Source organism: Narcine bancroftii, chromosome 2 (assembly GCF_036971445.1).
Source record: "Narcine bancroftii isolate sNarBan1 chromosome 2, sNarBan1.hap1, whole genome shotgun sequence".
Classification (NCBI taxonomy): Eukaryota; Metazoa; Chordata; class Chondrichthyes; order Torpediniformes; family Narcinidae; genus Narcine; species Narcine bancroftii.
The window spans coordinates 173089409-173112681 of record NC_091470.1 but is presented as its reverse complement, the minus strand read 5'-3'; the positions used below and the strand labels follow the sequence as shown (position 1 = coordinate 173112681).

The window sequence follows — 23273 nt, the reverse complement described above, 5'->3', positions numbered from 1 at the left end:
CTGTGCCCACTTCTACAGGATCCAGACATGGACTACCTTCCAAATAAAAAGCTACCCTTCAGGTCCTTCTTAAATATCTCTCCTCTTACCTTCCAATAATGCCCTCTAATTGTAGAATTGTCTACCCTGTATTTACTTTTATCCAGACTTTCATGATCTTATAAACTTCAAAAAGATCAACCTGCAATCTCCAATGTTCTAAGAAATAAAGACCCAGCCAACTGATTGACATCCTTCCTACAACTGGGTAATCAAAACTGTATACAGAATTCTTGTACAGCTGAATCGAGAATATTAAATAGCCTACCCTATGATTGTGAGCATGCCAAACTGCTTATTGTCACCACTTGCATGGCAATATGCACCTGTAGCCCTACATAACTCTGTTCCACAGCCCTCTCCAGGCCCTGCCATTTATCTTCCAGATTTACCGGTGCAACATCTCACATTTATCAAACTTAAATTCCATTTGCCACTCCTTTCCCCACCTTCTCAACTGATCTGGATCCTGTTGTCAACAAAGCTATTCATCCTTCCAGTCCACTACACATCTATTTTGGTATATGCACCTTTATTAATTTGGGGGTGGGGGGGTGCTATCCGCCCCTCCGACATAAGAGACGATGGTGCTCCTGATGCTTGATGAATGCTAATGAGGTAGCCAGGGGCATGAAGAGTTGCTAGCGTGTGTCAAGCGAGACACTAGTGGCTCGGGAGGGGGCGTGTCTATGACACCCAGCGATGGCTGTGACCATATGCGGGTGGGCACAGCACTTCATTTGGGGGGCAATGCCCACAGATAGCCCCCTTGTCGCCGACCTTGGTTATACATAAAACAAACAACCGTGGACCCAGTACCAATTACAATCTGAAAGGTAACTCTCCATTCCTACTTCCACTGTCAGTTTTGAATCCAATTGGCCATCTTAATTTTGATCCCATCTGAACTGACTAACCTATTAGCTGGGATTTTGTCAAAGGCCTTGCTAAAGTCCACACACCACAAGATAATACGTAGACTACATCCTGAGCCATAGGATTCTCTTAAAATGAAAACAATAATTTCCAAGCTATGCAGTGCAAAGGTTGTAAGGATCTTCTACTAGTGGACATACAAAATTGAAATGTTCAAGAAGTGAAAATCTACTCATGATGAAAAAAGTCAGATTCCAAAATAGAGCCTGTTTAGACAAATGAGAATAACTTATCTCTTCCTCCTCAGTTGAAAGAGGCTTACCATTTATGAATGGTCTAACCACTCCAAACTCCAATGAGTGATGATGAAATTCACAGGCAAGATGATGAAAGTCCCAAAAAAAAGTGAAATGAAAAATAGGAAAATGGTCTGTGAGTTCAGATCAGTGGTTTTCAAACTTTTTCTTTCCACTCACATACTACCTTAAGTAATCCCTCTGCCATAGGTGATTAGTAAGGGATTCCTTAAGGTGGGATGTGAGTGGGAAGGGAAGGTTGAGAACCACTGGTCTAGGCCCAATTGTGACTGAAATATTTTCCTTGAGAAAAACTGTCATTGGGCCCATTTTCTTTGGAGTCATGAAACTGTGCACAAAATAAGTCAATTAGGTATGAGTAAAACAGTGGTTTTCATACCTTTTCTTCCCACTTATACCCCATTTTCAGTAATCCCTTACTAATCACAGAGCATCTATGGCATAGGGATTAATGAAAGTGGTATGTGGCTGGAAAGAAAAGGTTTGAAAACCACTGGTTTAAATGGTCCAGGGCCAATATGTACTTTACTGTTACAGAGTTCCAAGCATGGCATGTGGGCTACATATTTATATGGTCACTTCCTTTGAAAGTTTCCACACTGTGGAAAGATGCACAGTGCAAAGGTTGTAAGGATCTTCTATAAACACTGTTTTTATGTTTGGTGATGCTATTGGGCAAGTGTGGCCACACCTATTCATCTTCTTACAAAGAAAAAAAGATTTCTTCCTTAAATTTCACTGGGAAATAGTGTAGCTCTAAAATACTGTTTCACTGACTACTCAAACTTGCAAATAACTAATAATTCCTTTAATCAAATTCAATAGTACAAGCATTATATGCATGGCTCTTGCTAAGTGTCAACTGGCTAAACAAAAATTACTATATCAGAAAAGACATCAAATTTGGTTTACAAGATGATTGAAATTACGTTTGAGTTTTTTTTAAAAAAGGTATGTCAATTTGACCCATGTGCAAAAAAAGGATCGAATCTTTCATTATGTACATGAACAATACAGGTCACACGTCTCAAATGATTTTATGCTTTAATTGCATCTTATACAGCATATAAGACATCCATTACATCAATGAATTTCTTGTCCATATGCCCTACAAACTTCATTTAGGACATGGTACTTAATATAATCAATTATTGCTTATATACAACATTGGAATAAAAAGTTAGGCAAACTATAAACAAGAAAAATTGTAAAATGTAAAAACACAAAGCAGGAGAAACTCAGCTGGTCAGAGTCCTTTATATAGCAGAGATAAAAATACATAACTGACATTTCAGGCTTGAGCCCTTCATCAACTTCGGCAGGCGTGCGAACATACGAGTAGGGGCGAGACGTGGTTGCAAAAGGAGGAGGGAGGGCAATGCAGCAAGCAAGGGGAGGAGGAATGGCTTGGTGAAGGAGGGGAAAGGAGAGCAGGATACCAGAATCCGGAAAAGTCAATGTTAATGCCATATGCCCAGACAGAAAATCAAGTGTTGTTCCTCCAATTTACGGGTGGTCTTGGTGGGATAGTACATGAAGTTAAACACAATGCTGGAGAAACTCAGCTGGTCAGTGTTAAAAAGAAAAATTGTAATTGCTTGGCAGAGCACAAATCTTTGAAGAACTTAATGGGTTCTTAAACTGCCAAAAGAAAATCAATCAGCATGAATAATTGTGGATTTCTAATTAATCTTTCCATGCTGCAAATCAGTACAATCATGGTTCTCTATTACTGACATCTATTATAATGTAGTTATGTAACTCTCAAGTCCAGCTGCCAAATTACCAAATTAAAAAGACTTCTCCAATTAACAAAATATGAAATGACTAAAACAAAACAAAAATAATGTGAAACTTTTCAGACATGATAATCCATAATCAATTATAACAATTGTACATCAAATTACCCCGAAAAATACCCATTTCTGAGCTATTTTCCTCTGATGACAATTCCTTTGTGTGAGGATATCCGACACATAGTATAAAACAAACAAGAATGCAGATTAAGTGCACACAACACCGTCATGCATTGCCTTGGAACTTTTGAATTTAGTTATTTTAATAAATACATTCACATCTTATCTATTTTATTTGAGAAAGAGACACACAAAAATGTAAATGCGTTTTTCAAAAATTTCCCATACAACTTTTTTGCATACTGTTTGGCTTTGGAGGGTCACAAAATTCCAGATCATGGGTGCCCAATAGAAATCATTCATTTAGTAATATTTAATTGAAGGACTAGCTTTGCTAAGTTATTGTATTTCATAAATGAACAGATCTGGAAAACAAACTGATAGACTAGAAGACTCCATTCTGTCTACTTTCTTAGAAGATTAAGGAAGATTGCATGCCTCCCTTGTTCCTCTACAGGTGCACCATCAAGAGAGGGTGAGAGTTTATTGGCATTACACAAGTACAATGTACAAATGTATCAAAATTCTTTCTTGCTACAACCAAACCAGTACATAAGATACAACTATAATAGGATCACAATATGCCAAGACATTAAAAAGAGGTAACCATATAACCATATAACCACTTACAGCACAGAACAGGCCAGTTCGGCCCTACTAGTCCATGCCGTAGCAAATCCCCACCCTCCTAGTCCCACTGACCAGCACCCGGTCCATACCCCTCTAGTCCCCTCATATCCATGTAACGATCCAGTCTTTCCTTAAATGTAACCAATGATTCCGCCTCGACCACGTTTGCCGGAAGCTCATTCCACATCCCCACCACCCTCTGCGTAAAGAAATTTCCCCTCATGTTCCCCTTATAATTTTCCCCCTTCAATCTTAAACCATGTCTTCTAGTTTGAATCTCCCCCTTTCTTAATTGAAAAAGCCTATCCACATTTACTCTGTCTGTCCCTTTTAAAATCTTAAACACCTCTATCAAGTCCTCTCTCAATCTTCTACGCTCCAGAGAAAAAAGCCCCAGTCTGGTAATAAATATAAAAGGATGGAAAGATAAATATTCATAGTTGCAGTTAGTACAAGAAATAAATTGATATTCCAAAAATGAAAATAAATCTTTTGGTGGTCCCAAAGAAGTTTATGATTAGAGTTAGGGTAGTATGGGGAGGTTCAAGAGCCTGATAACTGCTGGAATGAAACTGGTCTTGAACAAAGAGGTCCTAAACTTAAGACATAGGTACCTGCTACGTGAAGGGAGCTATGTAAAGAGATTGTGAACAGGTTATGGGAATCCTAGGCTACCTTCTTTTTTATTAAAATATTTTTTTATTTTCGACACTGTGAACAATATCAGCCAAAATATGTACAAACGTTTCTCATTAAATTTACACAGTGGCATTTTCTCCCTTTTTTCTCCCTTTCTCTCCCTCCCCTTTTCCCACCCCACTCCAAAACCCATATTCAACATATACAATACAATAAAAACATAAAAAAATATCTTCACACAAAGGAAAATAAACAAGAAAAATGCGTCATCTATTTGTTACATACTGAATCTAGTCGTTTTGTCTTCTTCTCATTTTAGGGGATGGAGGTCCGAGGCAAGCTCTCTCTGTTATGTTTCATGTATGGTTCCCAAATTTGTTCAAACAATGTGATTTTATTTTTTAAATTATATGTTATTTTTTCCAATGGAATACATTTATTCATTTCCATGTACCATTGTTGTATTCTCAGGCTTTCTTCTGATTTCCAAGTTGACATTATACTTTTTTTTTTGCTACTGCTAAGGCTATCATAATAAATCTTTTTTGCGCTTTTTTCAGTTTGAGGCCTAATTCTTTACTTCTTATGTTACTTAGAAGAAAGATCTCTGGTATGTTTTTTTTGTGATTTTATTTAATATCTTTTTTTAAAGACTTTATTTAAAATTTTATAACATGAATACAATAGAGAATTACATTTAAAGAAAAAAAAAATTAAAATGGTATGATTACAATATTACATCAGAAAACTACACAAAATAACCCCCCCATTAATTGTAACATAATATTAGTAATCTAACTTAAAATTAGTCCAGCACCCCCCCCCCCCAAAATAAAGAGTGAAGAGTTAATAAAATTAACAATATTATATATGGAAAAAAAAATACCCACTTACAAAAAAAGAGATAAAACTTAACCTAAAAAAAATTCTAACAACAAAAATTTTTTTTTTATCAATACTAAAATATCACGCTTAAACATATATTTAAATCAAACTTAAATGCATATAATTAGCAAACGGAGTCCATTTTAACTTATAAAAAGACATCTTATCCTGAATTGAAAAAGATATCCTTTCCATAGTCAAACAAAATTTCATCTCCAAATACCACTTATCTAAAGTTAATATATTTTTATCTTTCCAAGTAAGTGCTATACATTTCTTAGCCACGACTAAAGCTAAATAGATAAAGGAAATCTGATAATCCTCTAAACCTAAATCAATTAATGATTGCATGTTCCCTAATAAAAATATATCGGGATCTAATACAAGATGGATATTATATAAACTGTTAAAAATAGATTGAATACCTTTCCAAAACTGTTGCAATCGATCACAAAGCCAAACAGTATGTAAAAAAGTATTGGCCGTCTGATCACATCGAAAACAAGAATCCAACTTACTAAGACCAAATTTTTTTAATTTCTCCGGCGTTAAATATAGCTGATGAATAAAATTATAATTAATCATCGCTAGTCTAGCGTTAATTAATTTCCGAATACTATTCTGACAAATTTCCATCCAAGCTTCTTCAGCTATTTTATGTCCTAAATCTTTTTCCCATTTCAACTTATCTTTATCCCAGTCTTTTTTACTATCAATTTCTTGTAAAATACAATACAAATCAGATATATATCCCTTTTTTGGTATTGAAAGTACATATTCTTCAAAACTAGATTCAGGTAATAAAATCATATGTCGACCATATAACTGTTTTGCAAAAGATCTTAATTGATAATATACTAATATAGAATTTCCACTAATACCATATTTCCTTTGTAATTCATCAAAGGAACAAAAACAACCCTCAGAAAAACAATCAGATAAATTTTTTATTCCCTTCTTTTCCCATTGTTTCAAAGTGGCATTGGAGACCGTAAAAGGAACAAGTTGATTATAATATAATGGCAATCTTCCAGAATATATATTTTTAAGTCCCAATTTTTAAAGTTTACTTGTCCATAAATTCAATAAATGTTTCAATATTGGCACATCGTAAGTTCGTAGTAAATTTTTATTCCATCGAAACAAAAACTCATGAGGAAATTTTTCTAAAATAACCGCCATTTCTATCTTTACCCAACTAGGTGGGTCGTCCATATTCATTAATGCACTAAGAAATTTAAATTGAGCTGCTTCATAATAATCCTGAAAATTCGGTAATCTTAAACCTCCAAATTGAAAATCCCACATCAATTTTCTCATTGCTACTCTCGGAAATTTTCCCTTCCATAAGAATTCTCTAATCGCTTTATATAAGTCCTTAAAAAAACTTTTAAAAAAAAAATAAGGAATTGATTGAAACAGATATTGTATTCTAGGAAAAATATTCATTTTTATGGTATTAATCTTCCCTAGTAAACCCAAAGGTAGATCCCTCCACCTAATCAAATCTAATTTAATCCTTTTTATTAAAGGAAGATAATTAATTGAGTATAATTCTTGAAATTTCGTATTAACATTAATTCCTAAATATTTAATTTGTGTAGTCCACTTCAAATTTGTAATATTTTTATACACTGAATAATCATCTTTACAAATTGACAAAATTTCACTTTTAGCCCAATTTACTTTATAACCAGATAATTGGCCATAAATTTCTAAACATTCTTGAATTGCAGGTAAAGAAGTATCCGGATCCACCAAATATAATAAAACATCATCAGCAAATAAATTAATCTTGTATTCCTCATTCAGAACTCTCATACCTTTAACATTTTCATTTTGACGTATTAATTGTGCTAAAGGTTCAATAACTAAAGCAGGTGACAATGGACATCCTTGTCTAGTAGATCTTGTCAAACTAAAAGATTCTGAAATTTGGCCATTAACAGCAATTCTAGCCTTCGGGCTATTATATAAAGCCTTTATCAATCCAATAAATGAAGAATTTTATTTAATTTCTGATTTAGTTCTTTCCACAAATGTATTCACTTACATACATGCCCAAATTGCATGTACTGTTGTTCCCGTTTCATTCTTACAGCGAAAACATCTATCTGATAATGTTGAATCCCATTCTTTTAATTTTTGAGGAGTGATATATAGCTTGTATAACCAATTATACTGTATCATGCGTAACCTTGTGTTTATTGTATTCTTCATAGTTCCAGAACATAACTTTTCCCATGCTTCATTATTTGTCTTTATGTTTAAATCCTTTTCCCACTTTTGTTTAGGTTTATAGTTTATTTCATCATTTTCCTTATCTTGCAGCTTAATGTACATGTTGGTTATAAATCTTTTAATTATCATTGTGTCTGTAATCACATTTTCAAAGCTGCTTCCTTCAGGTAATCTCAATCCGTTTCCTAATTTATACTTTAAATAAGCTTTCAGTTGATGATATGCAAACATTGTACCATGAGTTATTCCATATTTGTACTTCAACTGTTCAAATGTTAATAAACTATTTCCCAAAAAACAATTTTCTATTTTTTTAATTCATTTTCTCTCCTATTCTCTAAAGGAAAGGTTATCTATTGTAAAAGGGATTAGTGGATTTTGCGTCAATAATAATTTTGGTATTTGGTAATTCGTTTATTTCCTTTCTAAGTGGATCTTCTTCCATGTATTAAGTAAATGATGCAATACTGGTGAGCTTTTATATTGTACCAACTTTTCATCGCACTTATAAAGTATACCTTTTCCCCTGTTTTATCTAGTTCTATCTTAGTCCAGTCTGGTTTTTCCCTTGGCTGGTAAAAATCTGATAAATACCTTAATTGTGCGGCCCTAAAATAATTTCTATTTATACCTCTCTGTTAATTTATCTAACGCTACCCTCCAAAGTTCCTCAACTTGGTTATCCAACTGCATGAAAACCAACAAGGTCGGGTCAGATACAGCAATGAGCTCTCTGAACCCTTCTCCATTAACAATGGCATGAAGCAAGGCTGCATTCTCGCACCAACCCTCTTTTCAATCTTCTTCAGCATGATGCTGTTTCTTTGGCTTGGCTTCGCGGACGAAGATTTATGGAGGGGGTAAAAAGTCCACGTCAGCTGCAGGCTCGTTTGTGGCTGACAAGTCCGATGCGGGACAGGCAGACACGATTGCAGCGGTTGCAGGGGAAAACTGGTTGGTTGGGGTTGGATGTTGGGTTTTTCCTCCTTTGCCTTTTGTCAGTGAGGTGGGCTCTTTTCAATCTTCTTCAGCATGATGCTGTACCAAGCCATGAAAGACCTCAACAATGAAGATGATGTTTACATCCGGTACCGCATGGATGGCAGTCTCTTCAATCTGAGGCGCCTGCAAGCTCACACAAAGACACAAGAGAAACTTGTCCGTGAACTACTCTTTGCAGATGATGCCGCTTTAGTTGCCCATTCAGAGCCAGCTTTTCAGCGCTTGACGTCCTGTTTTGCGGAAACTGCCAAAATGTTTGGCCTGGAAGTCAGCCTGAAGAAAACTGAGGTCCTCCATCAGCCAGCTCCGCACCATGACTACCAGCCCCCCCCACATCTCCATCGGGCACACAAAACTCAAAACGGTCAACCAGTTTACCTATCTCGGCTGCACCATTTCATCAGATGCAAGGATCGACAATGAGATAGACAACAGACTCGCCAAGGCAAATAGCGCCTTTGGAAGACTACACAAAAGAGTCTGGAAAAACAACCAAATGAAAAACCTCACAAAGATAAGCGTATACAGAGCCGTTGTCATACCCACACTCCTGTTCGGCTCCGAATCATGGGTCCTCTACCGGCATCACCTACGGCTCCTAGAACGCTTCCAGCAGCGTTGTCTCCGCTCCATCCACAACATTCATTGGAGCGACTTCATCCCTAACATCGAAGTACTTGAGATGGCAGAGGCCGACAGCATCGAGTCCACGCTGCTGAAGATCCAGATGCGCTGGGTGGGTCACGTCTCCAGAATGGAGGACCATCGACTTTCTAAGATTGTGTTATATGGCGAGCTCTCCACTGGCCACCGTGACAGAGGTGCACCAAAGAAGAGGTACAAGGACTGCCTAAAGAAATCTCTTGGTGCCTGCCACACTGACCACCGCCAGTGGGCTGATATCGCCTCAAACTGTACATCTTGGCACCTCACAGTTCGGCGGGCAGCAACCTCCTTTGAAGAAGACCGCAGAGCCCACCTCACTGAAAAAAGACAAAGGAGGAAAAACCCAACACCCAACCCCAACCAACCAATTTTCCCCTGCAACCGCTGCAACCGTGTCTGCCTGTCCTGCATCGGACTTGTCAGCCACAAACGAGCCTGCAGCTGACGTGGACATTTACCCCCTCCATAAATCTTCCTCCGCGAAGCCAAGCCAAAGACCCTCGGTTTCCTCCTTTTCCACAAAAATTTCCTTATTATTCTCTTCAGTTCATTAAAAAAAAATTCTGTTAAGGGAATTGGTAACGTTTAAAATGTATTGTATCCTTGGGAACACGCTCATTTTAATGCAGTTTACCCTCCCTATCAATGTTAGCGGCAATTCTTTCCAATGTTCTAAGTATTCCTGCAATTTCTTTATTAGTGACTGATAATTTACTTTGTACAAGTGGCTTGTTATTATCTAACCTGATACCTAGGTATCGGATTGCTTGTGTTTGCCATTTAAATGGTGATTCTTTTTTAAATTCTGTATAATCCGCATTACTCATTGGCATCACTTCACTTTTCTTTGCGTTGATCTTGTACCCCGATATTTCTCCATATTCCTTCAATTTCTTATGTAATTCTTTTACTATACTATAGGTATATCAGTATACTATGATGGCATCTGCAAACAAGCTGATTTTATACTCCCTCTCCTTTATTTTTATCTCTTTTATTTTATTTTCTATTCTTATCAGTTCTGCCAAAGGTTCAATTGCTAAGGCGAACAATGAGGGGAATAATGGACATCCCTGTCTAGTTCACCTACTTTTTTTTTAAACTTTATTTAAGATTTTATAACATGAATAACATATAGGATTACATTAAAAAAATTAAGAATAAAATAATAAAATTACAATACAATATCAGTAATCTAAATAAACTATACCCTCCCCAATAATTATTACACATTAATAACCCAACTCAAATTAGTCCAACCCCCCCTTTCCCTCCCAAAATAAAGAGTGAAGAATTAATAAAGTTAATAATATATGTGAGAAAAAAAACCCACTTACAAAAAAAACAAAAACATAACTGATTAAAATACTAACAAAAAAAATTAATACTAAGATATCAGACTTAAAAAACATATTTAAATCAAACTTAAATGCATATATTTAACAAACAGAGTTAAGATGAAACATATATTTAACTCAAACTTAATATAAAAAATTAGTAAAGTTAGTAACATTATCTATCAAAAATTCTTAAACAATAATCAATTCTTAAAAAAAAATTGTAGCATGAAAAAAAAGATGAAAAGAAAACTTTCTCTATAGAGATAAACCTTCACCAAATATCAACTAACTTCACATCTATCATCATATTAGCCATATAAACCACCATCTTAAAACAAAATTCAAACCTCATTAAGCATTGCACAATTCAATTTTAGTACTCTTCCACCATTTTTCCCTTTTACTCTTGAATAGTTATCCAATAAAAGCTCCAATACCACATTTAAATATCCCCAATCATTACGTTAAAATTCAGATATCCAAATAATAAAAACACATCTACAACGAAATCTATATCTTCAACAGATGGAGCATAAACCACAAACAAAATTCAAACCTCATTAAGAATTGCACAATTCAATTTATAACTTTCACCATTATTCCCTTCATTCTATAACTAAAATAGCAAAATAATATACACCAGAATTACCACTCCTTTCACCTTAAAGTTAAAGAAAAAATATTAAAAAAAACTTATCCATCCCATTCCATCCCATTCACATTTAAATTTCAGATATTCCTACTGAATAAACTTTACAAAAAAAACCACATCAATTTTTAGTTTTTTAAACAATCAAATACTTTCTTATTCTTTTTTTTATATTTAAACAAAAAAAAAACCCCTTCACTCTTTAATCTAATAATACAAAAAAAGGAAAAAAAAAAAACGGGTAGGAGGTTAAAAATACCCCCTCCCGTCTAAACCGCGCAATGCGGTAACTCCCAAAAAAAAATGGGTGTGAGATAACTCACACGTAGCAGATGACTTTCAGGAAATAGTGCCTATCCAGTTCTCTCCCCCAACTCTCACTTCATCTTAAACTAACATCCTCATTATTTAATATCCCTTTTTTTAAAAAGAACATTAAAAAAAAAGGATAACTCTTCTTGGAGCACGGCTCTTTTCTTCCATCTCTTGTCTCCTTAGAGATCGCGGCGGACTACGTCTCTGTTGAAACTGAGTAATTGGCGGCTCTTGAGCAAATGCTATAGCTTCCTTTGGAGAATCAAAGAACTTTGGTTGGCAACCATCTTGAAAAACCTTCAAAACAGCTGGATATCTAAAGGTTGCCTTGTAACCTTTCTTCCACAACAACTCTAGCAGGATTGAATTCCCGTCGTTGGAACATAACTTCTTGACTCAAATCCGCATAGAAGAAAACTCGATTATTTTGAATCATCAAAGGTGATTTTCTCTGTTGTGCAGTTCTAATAGCCACTCGTAAAATTATTTCTCTGTTGTAATAATTCAAGCAACGAACCAAAATAGGTCTTGGACTTTGACCTGAAATAGGTCTTCTACGCAAGGCTCTGTGAGCACGTTCTAGTATTATACCTTCCGGGAAATGTTCTTGACCCAGCACCTGCGGAATCCATTCAGTAAAAAATTTTCTTGGGTCTGGTCCCTCCATACTTTCCGGCAAACCAATAATCTTTATATTGTTCCGTCTGGATTGATTTTCCAAATAATCAATCTTTTTCACCAAATTTTTATTTTGAGTTTGTAAGTCTTCGACCACATCAAAAACTTGATCCCGTATTTCGTCTATATTTTCTTCACACGAATTAAATTTATCTCTCACTTCAAGCTTAAAAGCTCCAAACTCAGCCATCTGTTGAGAATGTATTTTCACCAAAGTTTTAAACCTAGAACCAAGTTCAGTCATAATCTTGAATAATCCCTGCATTGTATAAGATAATTTAGATTCAAGATTCACAAAAATCTTTTCAATTGGAAGAGATTTTGGCTCAACAGATTCCTGCTTCTTCTCCAAAGGATCTTCTATTCCTTCCTTCATTCTGGTTGCCTTCCTTGTAGTATGACTGCGTGTGGAAACCCCAGCTACAGCCTCTCCAGCAATGACTGGAGGACGCTGGCCGGGGTTTTCCCCAGTCCATAATGTATTAAATTCTCCCAGTACATCAAGTTGTATAGGTTCTTGTATCTCAAGAGATGCAGTTTGCAGCGCCACCTCTACAGATGACAAATGCCTTTGAGTAACTCTTTGTTCTAAAGGCTGTTTGGCGCCCTCTTTAGGGGGCTCTATCGATGTAACATAGAGCTCTAAATCCGAACACTGTACCTCTTTCCTGGGATCCATTTCACGCTGAGTCCCGGTGTCTTTCCTGTAGGTAGGCTCCAAAACTTGAACTTTTGGAAAATGTAGTTTTTTGATGATCTGTTGTCGTTTTTTTTTTGCTCTTTTCCACCAATTGTACCATCATAAGTTAAATTAACAGCACTGAAATTATCTAAACTTTTAAAGAATTTTAACGGGCATTTCTAGACAAAATAATAAGATAGAGTCAGGAGAGGACTGGAAGGCACGTCTGATCCTTACGCCATCTTGCCACGCCCCCCCAGTTCACCTACTTAATTTAAATTGATTCGATACATATCCATTTACTGCTACCTTCGTCAACGGTCCATTATACAATGCTTTAATCCCATTTATATTATTTTTCTGGTAGATTGAACTTCTGAAATACTTTAAAAAAGTAGTTCCACTCTACTCTGTCAAAGGCTTTTTCTGTGTCTAAAGCAACAGCTACTGTTGGCTTCTTATTTCCTTGAACTGCTTTAATTAGATTAATAAGTTTACAGACATTGTCTGCTGTTCATCTTTTCTTAATAAATCCAATTTGATCTTGTTTTACTATTTTTAGTACACAATCAGCCAATCTGTTTGCTGATAATTTCACTATTATCTTATGTTCTGAGTTAAGTAGAGATATTGGTCTATATGATGCTGGTGTTAATGAATTCTTCCCCGTCTTTGGTATTACTGTAATTATTGCTGTCTTACATAAATCTGGCAAGTTTTGTGTTTCTTCTACCTGGTTCATTACTTCCAGGAGAGGAGGAATTAATAACTCTTTAAATGTTTAATAAAATTCTATTGGAAATCCATCCTCTCCTGGTGTTTTATTGTTCGGCAGCTTTTTTTAATATATCGTGTACTTCCTCTATTTCAAATGTATTATTAGTTTGTTTTATTCCTCTTCTTGCAGTTTCAGCAGTTCAATTTTAGCTAAAAATTCCACTATTTTATAATTTTTCCCCTCATTCTCAGTTTTATACAATTGTTCATAAAACTCCTTAAAATTTTCATTAATCTCTGTTGGGTTATATGTAATTTGTTTGTCCTTTTTGCTTGATCCCAGTATCATTCTTTTAGCTTGTTCTGTTTCAAATTGCCAGGCTAATATTTTATGTGTTTTTTCTCCCAGTTCGTAATAGTTTTGCTTTGTTTTCATTATGTTCTTATCCACCTTATACGTTTGTAATGTTTCGTATTTTTTTTTGTCTGCCAATTCTCTCTTTTACATTATATCATCCCTTTTTACTAATTCCTTTTCTGTACTTACTATCTCCCTTTCCAACTGCTGTATTTCCCGATTGTAATCCTTTTTCACCTTAGTTACATAACTTATTATCTGCCCTCTAATGAAGGCTTTAATTGCGCCCAATAATATAAATTTGTCTTTCACTGATTCTGTGTTTATTTCAAAATATGTTTTAATTTGGCATTCAATAAACTCTCTAAATTTCTGCCTTTTAAATAGCACGGAATTTAACCTCCATCTATATGTTCTTGGTCCTTCAGTTCTATTGCTAATAATAGGGGTGAATGATCAGATAGTAATCTAACTTTATACTGTTTTCCTAACTCTCCCTTGAATATGGGCCGACAACAAAAACATATCAATCCTTGAGTATGTTTTATGCCTACTCGAATAATATGAATATTCCTTCTATCTTGGGTGTTGCCTCCTCCATATATCCATAAGTTTCATTTCCTGCATTAATTTAACCATAAATTTGGTTACCTTATTTTTTATTTGTCCAGTTTTATCCAACATTGGATCCAAATTAAGGTTAAAATCCCCACCTATCAATATATTTCCTTGTGTGTCTGCAGTCTTCAAAAAAATATCCTGCATAAACTTTTGATCCTCCTCGTTAGGTTGAGCAAATTCCAAAATTCTGATTATATCTGACACTTTATCAGTATATACCTCCCTCCCTGCGCGACTCCTTGCGCATGCACAGATGCACACTTTTGTTTGGCTTTGCGAGCCATTTTTGAAGTCCATCGGTTGGGAGGTCGCGACTCCGGAGGGCAGGCACCAACCTCGGGGATCGGGCGCTCCTTGTCACCACAGCTCCCTGTTCCTTCGTGCAGATAAGACCTTCTTCTTTCTTCTCCGGTGACTTTTCTTTTTTTCGGTTGTTTTTACTTTCTCCTTCTTGGGTGCCATCTTCTTTCTCTTCTCTGTAACTTATCTTCTACTTATATTTTATTTTTGTTGTACTTCGTCCTGTCCTAACAGTTTTCCTTTTTTTTGGAGAGGGCAGGTTTTCCCGACTGGCCACTACTCCAGCAAGTGACTCCTCTCCCAAGGCTACCTTCTTTTTTTAATTTTTATTTTTTATTTTTCACACAATGAACCATACTGACCAAAATACACACAAACATTTCCCTCTTGAATATACAGAGTGTCATTTTCTCCCCTTTCCCCCCACTTCCCTCCCTCCCCACTCACTCAATGTTCAACATATACAATACATCAAACCCATTAAACAATGTCATCACACAATGAAAATAAACAAGAAATTTGTGTCTTCTACTTTTACACACTGGGTCAGTTCATTTTGTCTTCTTCTCCTTCTGTCATTTTAGGCGGTGGAGGTCTGCAGTAAGACTTCTCTGTTGTGTTCCATGTACGGTTCCCAAATTTGTTCGAATACTGTGATGTTATTTCTTAAATTATATGTGATTTTTTTCCAAGGGAATACATTTATTCATTTTTATGTACCATTGCTGTATTCTCAGGCTATCTTCTAATTTCCAGGTTGACATAATACATTTTTTTGCTACAGCTAAGGCTATTATAATAAATCTTTTTTGTGCTCCATCCAAATCGAGTGCAAGTTCTTTACTTCTTATATTACTTAGAAGAAAGATCTCTGGATTTTTTGGTATGTTGCTTTTTGTGATTTTTTTTATTACCTGGTTTAGATCTTCCCAAAACTTTTCCACTTTCTCACATGCCCAAATTGCGTCTGTCTGATACTGTTGGGTCCCATTTATTTAACTTTTGGGGTGTGGTGTATAGCCTGTGTAACCAATTATATTGTATCATGTGTAACCTCGTGTTTATTGTATTTCTCATAGTTCCGGAGCATAGCTTTTCCCATGTTTCATTATTTACCTTTATGTTTAGATCTTGTTCCCATTTTATAAAAATAAAAGAGAAAGAATATAAAATCAGTCTATTTGCAGATGACGTTATAATATACTTAACAGAACCAGAAATATCAATAAAAGAATTACATAAGAAATTGAAGGAATATGGAGAAGTATCGGGGTACAAGATCAACACAAATAAAAGTGAAGCAATGCCAATGAATAATGTGGATTTCACAAAGTTTAAGAAAGAATCACCATTTAGATGGCAAACACAAGCAATTCGATACCTAGGTATATAACTAAATAATAATCTCGGCCATCTATACAAACTAAATTATCAGCCATTAATGAAAAAATTACAAGACAACTTAGAGCACTGGAAAAACTTACCACTAACACTGATAGGAAGGATAAACTGTATTAAAATGAACATCTTCCCAAGGATACAATACCTATTTCAATCATTATCAATTCACCTAACAGAGAAATTCTTCAAGGAGCTAAAGAAAATAATAAGGAAATTCATATGGAAAGGGGGGAAACTGAGGATAGCACTAGCTAAATTAACAGAATGGTACAAACAAGGAGGCTTACAACTACCAAACTTTAAGAATTATTATAGAGCAGCACAATTAAGATACCTATCAGATTTTTATCAAACAAGGGAAAAACCAGATTGGACCAGATTAGAGCTAGATAAAATAGGGGAGAAGATACCTGAACATATACTATATAAGTGGGATGAAAAATTGGTGCAACATAGGAATTCACCAGTATTGCACCATCTGCTCAACATTTGGAAGAAGATTCACATAGAAAGGAATAAAATAAATTACCAACTACCAAAATTAATATTGACACAAAATCAACTAATCCCTTTCACAATAAATAACCTTTCCTTCAGAGAATGGGAGAGAAAAGGGATCAAAAGAATAGAAAATTGTTTTTCGGGAAATAAATTATTATCTTTTGAACAAATGAAGGACAAATATGGTATAACTCACGGTACAATGTTTGCATACCACCAACTGAAAACCTACTTGAAGGACAAATTGGGAAACAGGCTGAGGTTACCAGAAGGAAGCAATTTTGAATATGTGATTACAGACACAATGATAATTAAAAGATTTATAACAAACATGTACATCAAACTGCAAGAGAAAGAGAACGAGGAACCAAGGCTACCTTCTTGAGGCAACTTTTCACACACTGAGCACAGGGCCCCTGCAGGGTTGCATGCTTAATCCACTGCTGTTCAATCTGCTGACCCACGACTGTGCAGCTAAACACAGCTTGAACCACATCATCAAGTTCGCTGATGATACAACCGTGCTGGAACTGATCAGTAAGAATGAGGAGTCAGTGTGCAGAGATGAGGTGCCATTGCTTTCGGACTGAGGTACAGCCAATAACCTGTATCTGAACGTTAATAAAACAAAAGAGATGGTTGTCATCTTCAGGAGGGCCCAGAAGAACCATACTCTGCTGACCATTGATGGCTTGACCACTGAAGTCGTGAAGAATATCAAATTCCTTGGAGTTCACTTGGCTGAGAGTCTCACCTGGTCCCTTAACACCAGCTGCATAGTCAAGAAAGCCTAATAGTGCCTCTACTTTCTGCAAAGACTGTGGAGAGTTCATCTCCCACCCTCCATCCTCATTACATTCTACAGAGGATGTAATGAGACCATCCTGTGCAACTGCATCACCACCTGGTTTGGAAGCTGTACCTCCATGGTCCGTAAGACACTGCAGAGGACAGTGAAGTCAGTGCAAAAGATCATGGGGGGGGGGCCTATCTTCCTATCATGAAGGACATCTACAACACTTGATGCAGATGAAAGGCAATAAACATTGTGAAAGACTCCACACACCACTCACATAGGAGGTACCATAGCACTTAGGTCATTATGTCCAGATTGGGCAAGTTTTTTCCCCCAAGCCATCAGGCTCCTAAATTCCCATAACATATGTGGATAGTACTGTGGACTTATATATGTTTCAATATTTTAATAGCTCAATGTGTTTAACTTCTGTTCTGTGATTCTGAAGAAACACAATTTCATCTTTACTGTGCAGCATGGTACTCCCTGATGCCCGAGTTTGACCATTAGTATTGAAATGACGATGTTAAGTCAAACTGCAGTCAATGAACAGCCTGATGAAGATATTCTTGTAGTCCAGATGATCTCATAGGATGAAGGGCCTATGACATGTGGTGATGATAGGGGAATTGAAGTTATTCTGCTCTTTCCTGAGATAGAAGTTTATTTGCTCCATGACCAACCTCAAAGCATTTCATCACAGAAAACATGTGCCACTGACTGATGGTTGTTGAGGCAGGTCACCTTGCTCTCTTGGGCATGTGCCTTTGAAGTAGTTGAGGACCTCAGTCTACAGCGGTGAGAGGCTGAAAAAGTCTGCAAGAACTCCAGCCAGTTGGTCCACACAGGGGTTGAGGAAGTGGCCCAGATGCACAGTGAGGGTTGGAAGCTTTTTGAGAACTCACCCACCTGAATGCTCTTTTCACATTAGCCTCAGAAATTAGGAGCAGAGAATTGTTGAGGATGGCGAGAGCTCATGAATGTGTATCATCGTTTTCCCTTTCCAAAGAGAGCATACAAGACATTGAGCTTCCCAGGAGGGGGGATGTTTTGCAATACTCCCTCTTTTCTCTTTACAGAATACGAGAGCTCCTGAACGTCTATCTTGGACTCTATCTTAGTCTGGTATTGTTTATTTGCATTGCTAATGGACTTTTGGAAGTTGTACCATGCTTTCTATGTCTCTGAATCAATCGCCTGATCTTAATGTCACAGATAGGGTCTTCAACGGGCTGCAGATCTCTTGGCTCCTGGTTAACACTTAGATCAACTTAGTCAGAACATAATCATACATGCATTTTCCAATCAAGTTCGTAACAACTGTGGCATATTCCTTCAGGTCTACCATCAAGTCCTTGAACACAGCCCAGTCTATTGACTCCAGATAGTTACAAAGCCACACTTCTGTCTCCCCAGACTAGTTCTCTGCAGTTTTCACTACTGGTGCAGGGCTCTTCAGTTTCTTCCTGTGTGTAGGAAAAAGCAATATCAAAGTATACAGAAAGAGTATTTGCTGAATACATCATAGTGTGCCCTGCTCAAAATCAAAAGTTGCTGCAGAAGGTGATGAACAACAGCTTGAAGACAGTATCATTCTTTTCCGACAGTATTAGGCCCTGAATGAACCCCACAAAAATGCTTTTATGCTGCGCTTGCTTTGAATGGATTGATCATTTATTTCCATGCAACTCTATATACTGTAATTGTGCTCTTGCCTTCTACTTTATATGGCTGTGTGTACACTAGAGTGGACCTGTTAGATGCTCATGTGACAAATAAACTTAATACACAGTGACATTTTAAATGTACAATTTATTAAACTTTTGATCTGTGTAACTTTTGTGGGATAAGATATAATTGGTGTAAAAAATTGTACTGAACCAGTCCCTATCTTTCATTTATAATTGATGTCATGCTATCCTTACACCAATCTGACCAGCTTCTTTCGGAAATCACCACACCCAAGTCCGACTCCCATCTTTCCCTTGACCTCTGCAACCCTGTTTTTGCACTTTTGTTCTGGAGAGCATAGTAAATTTTTGTTATAAATTTGGATGTATTTATTGCAATGGCTATAGAACCTTTAGAAGGGGTGATTAGAAGAGATAAAATTAAGTGAAGTGATGCCTATGACTGAGATAGATTATGTTCAAGTTAAGAAAAGGACAAAATATAAATGGCAAAATGGGGAAATTAAATATTTAAAAATTAATGTTGATAAGAATTTAAATAATTTATTTAAATTAAATTACATACCTTTATTGAAGAAAATTAAAGAAGATTTAATAAGATGGAAGGATTGTTAAGAAGATGGAAGGATTTGCCAATTTCTTTTCCAGGAAGGATAAATTGTGTGAATACAATTATCTTCTTCAAGCTTTACCAATTTCTCTATCAACAATGTTTTTTCAAGATTTAAATAAAAGTGTAAGAAGATTTATTTGGCGAGATCAAATGCCTCGGATGGCACTGGAAAAATTAACATGGAAATTTGATCAGGGGACTTTGCCTAATTTTAAGAACTATTATAAAGCTGCTCAACTTAGATTTTTGTCTTCTTGTTAACAGACTGATGAAAAGACTGCATGGGTACAAATTGAAATGAGCAAAATAGGAGAAAGTAATTCTGAGCATATTTTGTATAAATGGCATGAAGGATTATTAAAAGGACAATTAGATAAACCAATTCTGAGACATAAGCTTAAGATAGGGAATGAGGTACATGTAGAAAGAGGAATGAAGAATGATCAGTTGGTTAAAATGATATTAAACCAAAATCTTTTAATTCCTTTCACAGTTAATTATCCCTATTTTGATGTTTGACATAATTGAGGAATAAAAAAGAGAAGGGATTTTTTTGGGGGATTTTTTTTTAACTTTTGCCCAACTGAAGGATAGTAATAATACTATATATAATTCTCCTATTATCACTTAAATCATATTTGAAAAGAAAGTTTGGGAGGAATTTTAAATGACCAGAATGGAGTCCATTTGAATATTTAATAATAGATATGTTTATTGAAAGATTTATTTACTAATGCATATATAAAATTGCAAGAGACTATCCAGAAAAAGGATTTATTTAAATCTAAACTGAGATAGGAAAAAGATTTAAATATTCAGATTCAGGAAGAAGTGTGGTCAAAATTATGTTATGAAAGTGTAATTTATACAATAGATATCAAATGGTACAATTTAATTTTTTACAACAATTATATTATACTCCATATAAATTACATGGAATTAATTCAAATTGCTCTGATCAATGTTTTAGATGTAATTAAAAAAAATAGGATCTTTTCTGCATGCAGAAAAGGTAGAAGTTTTGGAATATTATAAGTATTTTATTGGGACGAGTTTTGAAGACGCAGATTTTGAAGGATCCCAGAATATTTTTTACTGGGAGATATTTTTCAAATGAGGTTGGACATTTATCTGAAGTCTTTAAATGTAGCAATAGCAAAAAAATGTAAAGCTGTATCGTGGAAATCAGATGATATTGTGGAGTTGAAAAGATGGCAAACGGAATTATTAAATTGTGTACCATTAGAGAAAATAATGTACAATTTACAAAACCAACCAGTAAAATTTGGTAAGATTTAGAAACTCTATATGGATTTTATTGCTATGACTTTACATATAGCGTCTGCCACTTCCTCGCCCAACCCACCCTAATTAGTTCATGGTTTAAGGTTATTCTGTAAATTGCTTATATGTTTGTTATAAGGTTATATGTTTGTTAGACAGGCTTTTCTTTTTTTCCCTACTTTTTTGGGGAGGGTGGAAAATGTGAAAGAAATTTATTATTTTTGTGTTGTAGTTTTTATTCTTCTTATGAATTGGATAAATTCTGTACATGTATTATGCAAATAAAATTTTAAATATAAAGAACAACCTATGCTGGAGAAAACAGAAGAAGGTCCCATTGACCACTCTGTTCTTTAATTGTTCAAAGGACACGAGTTCCTTCCATGTAACAGTCCTTAATATAATCTGATACCTTTGTCATACAATGAATTTAATATTCTATTACCCATGTTCATAGGCAGTAACACACTTTTACACAATAGTGCTTTTGTGGCGACGCACATATTTGATGGCCAGGTGAATAGGCTCCATATGTTACGCGCACACCATCAGATCAGCCGCATTAAAGATGGCATCATGCAGCCTTCTTTTCCAATAACTCAGGGCCCGCATGCATGCAGGTAGCACGCTTACGTCACGATGACGTCGTTTCCGGTGCACAGGGGCGGGAGCTTCAAATGCCTTACTTAAAAGCAGCAGTGCGCTAGTCAAAATACAGTTCATGAGTTCCAATGAGCCCACCAATCGCTGGCCTCATTCTTTTACTCGGTTAGCACGCTCACTACACTTTTATTGATCTCCCTACTTATTTTTCCTTATACTTTCATTAATTTCTTGCCACATTCAAATCATATGTATTAGAATGAGGCTATCTGCTTTTTCTTTAGTGATTTGAAACTCCATTTATAGTTAAAGTCCTTTGTTTTGCCCTCCTCTATTGAGTACATTCCCACTTGAATCCAAGATGGGGGGGTTGTCTTCAGTGAAGAAGGCTGCGAAAAATCTAGCTTGTGCAGCTTAGGTAATATTTTTGAAATCTGGAAGTCTAAGTCTTCCAACGTCAGCTTTTCCAATGCAATTCCTGGTACCTTATTATTCCCATAGGAACTGTTTAATGTGGCTGTTTAGTAGCTTTAAAAAGTTTTTAGGTAATAGAATAGGCAACGATTGAAAAAGGTATTGCAGTCTTGGCTTCACTTTCATTTTGATGCAGTTAACCCTCCCCACCAAAGTAATCAGTAAGTTTCTCCATTTCTGTAGGTCTTTTTATATCTTCGCAAGAGGAACATAATTTAACTTCTACAGATTTTGCAAGTTATTGTCAACTGCTGTTTCAAGATATTTTATTCCATCCGTCTTCCCTTTAAATTTATTTCCTCTTTTAATCTGCCAAGCTAAAACTTTGTGTACCCATTCACTCAATTCATATTGTTGTTTAGTTTTTCACATCACTTTTTCTGCCCCATGTTTGTATTGTATTACATCTTAGCTTTTTATTCTCCAGTCTGTTTCTTCTTGTAGTCCTGTTCTTTGATTTTTTTTTTCTAATTCTTTAATACCCTTCAGTGAACTGTTTATTTCTGCCATATGTTCCCTCAAGATTCTTTATTCAGGATATAATTTGTCTCCTTAAATATGCTTTAAGTGTGCCCCATATCAGAAAACTATTATTAGTAGATGGCAGATTTATTTCACAAAATATTTCTATCTATCTCTTTATAAATTCACATAAGTCTGTTCTTTTGAGCAATGTAGCATTGAGATGCCATCTGTATACATTCTCTTGCTTTTCCATTGTTGGTATAGTTAATATTAATGGAGAATGGTCTGACAGAAGCCTCTATTTTCTGTTTCTATCACTCTACTTTTTAACTAGGCAGACATTAAAAATAAGTCAGTGCTTAAGTGAGTTGTGCACCCTTGAGTAAAAAGAGTAGTCTCCCTCTGTGGGATTTAATTGCCTCCAAGAGTTGATAAGATTTAGATCTTTCATAAATGAAATTGTGATTTTTGCTGCTTTCACCCTTGTTATTCTAATTACTGATTTATCTAGAATTGGGTCCAAGCAGAAATTAAAGTCTCCTCCAACCAATATATTTGGCTTCCCTCTACTGTT

At 35.7% G+C, this 23273-nt stretch overlaps 1 protein-coding gene across 18 annotated transcripts in view; it reads right to left on the bottom strand.

The window, feature by feature from the left end:
• The window catches only part of tmem269 (transmembrane protein 269), a 149706-nt gene that overhangs the window by 38220 nt on the left and 88213 nt on the right, over positions 1–23273 (bottom strand). For 3 of the 18 annotated variants that reach the window (XM_069919136.1, XM_069919142.1, XM_069919143.1), the window contains one exon: positions 18915–19035. The exons of the other annotated variants lie outside the window; for them this stretch is intronic. The gene's annotated coding sequence lies outside the window, so the exon portion shown is untranslated. The remainder of the gene's footprint in view (positions 1–18914; positions 19036–23273) is intronic. 18 annotated transcript variants of the gene reach the window in all.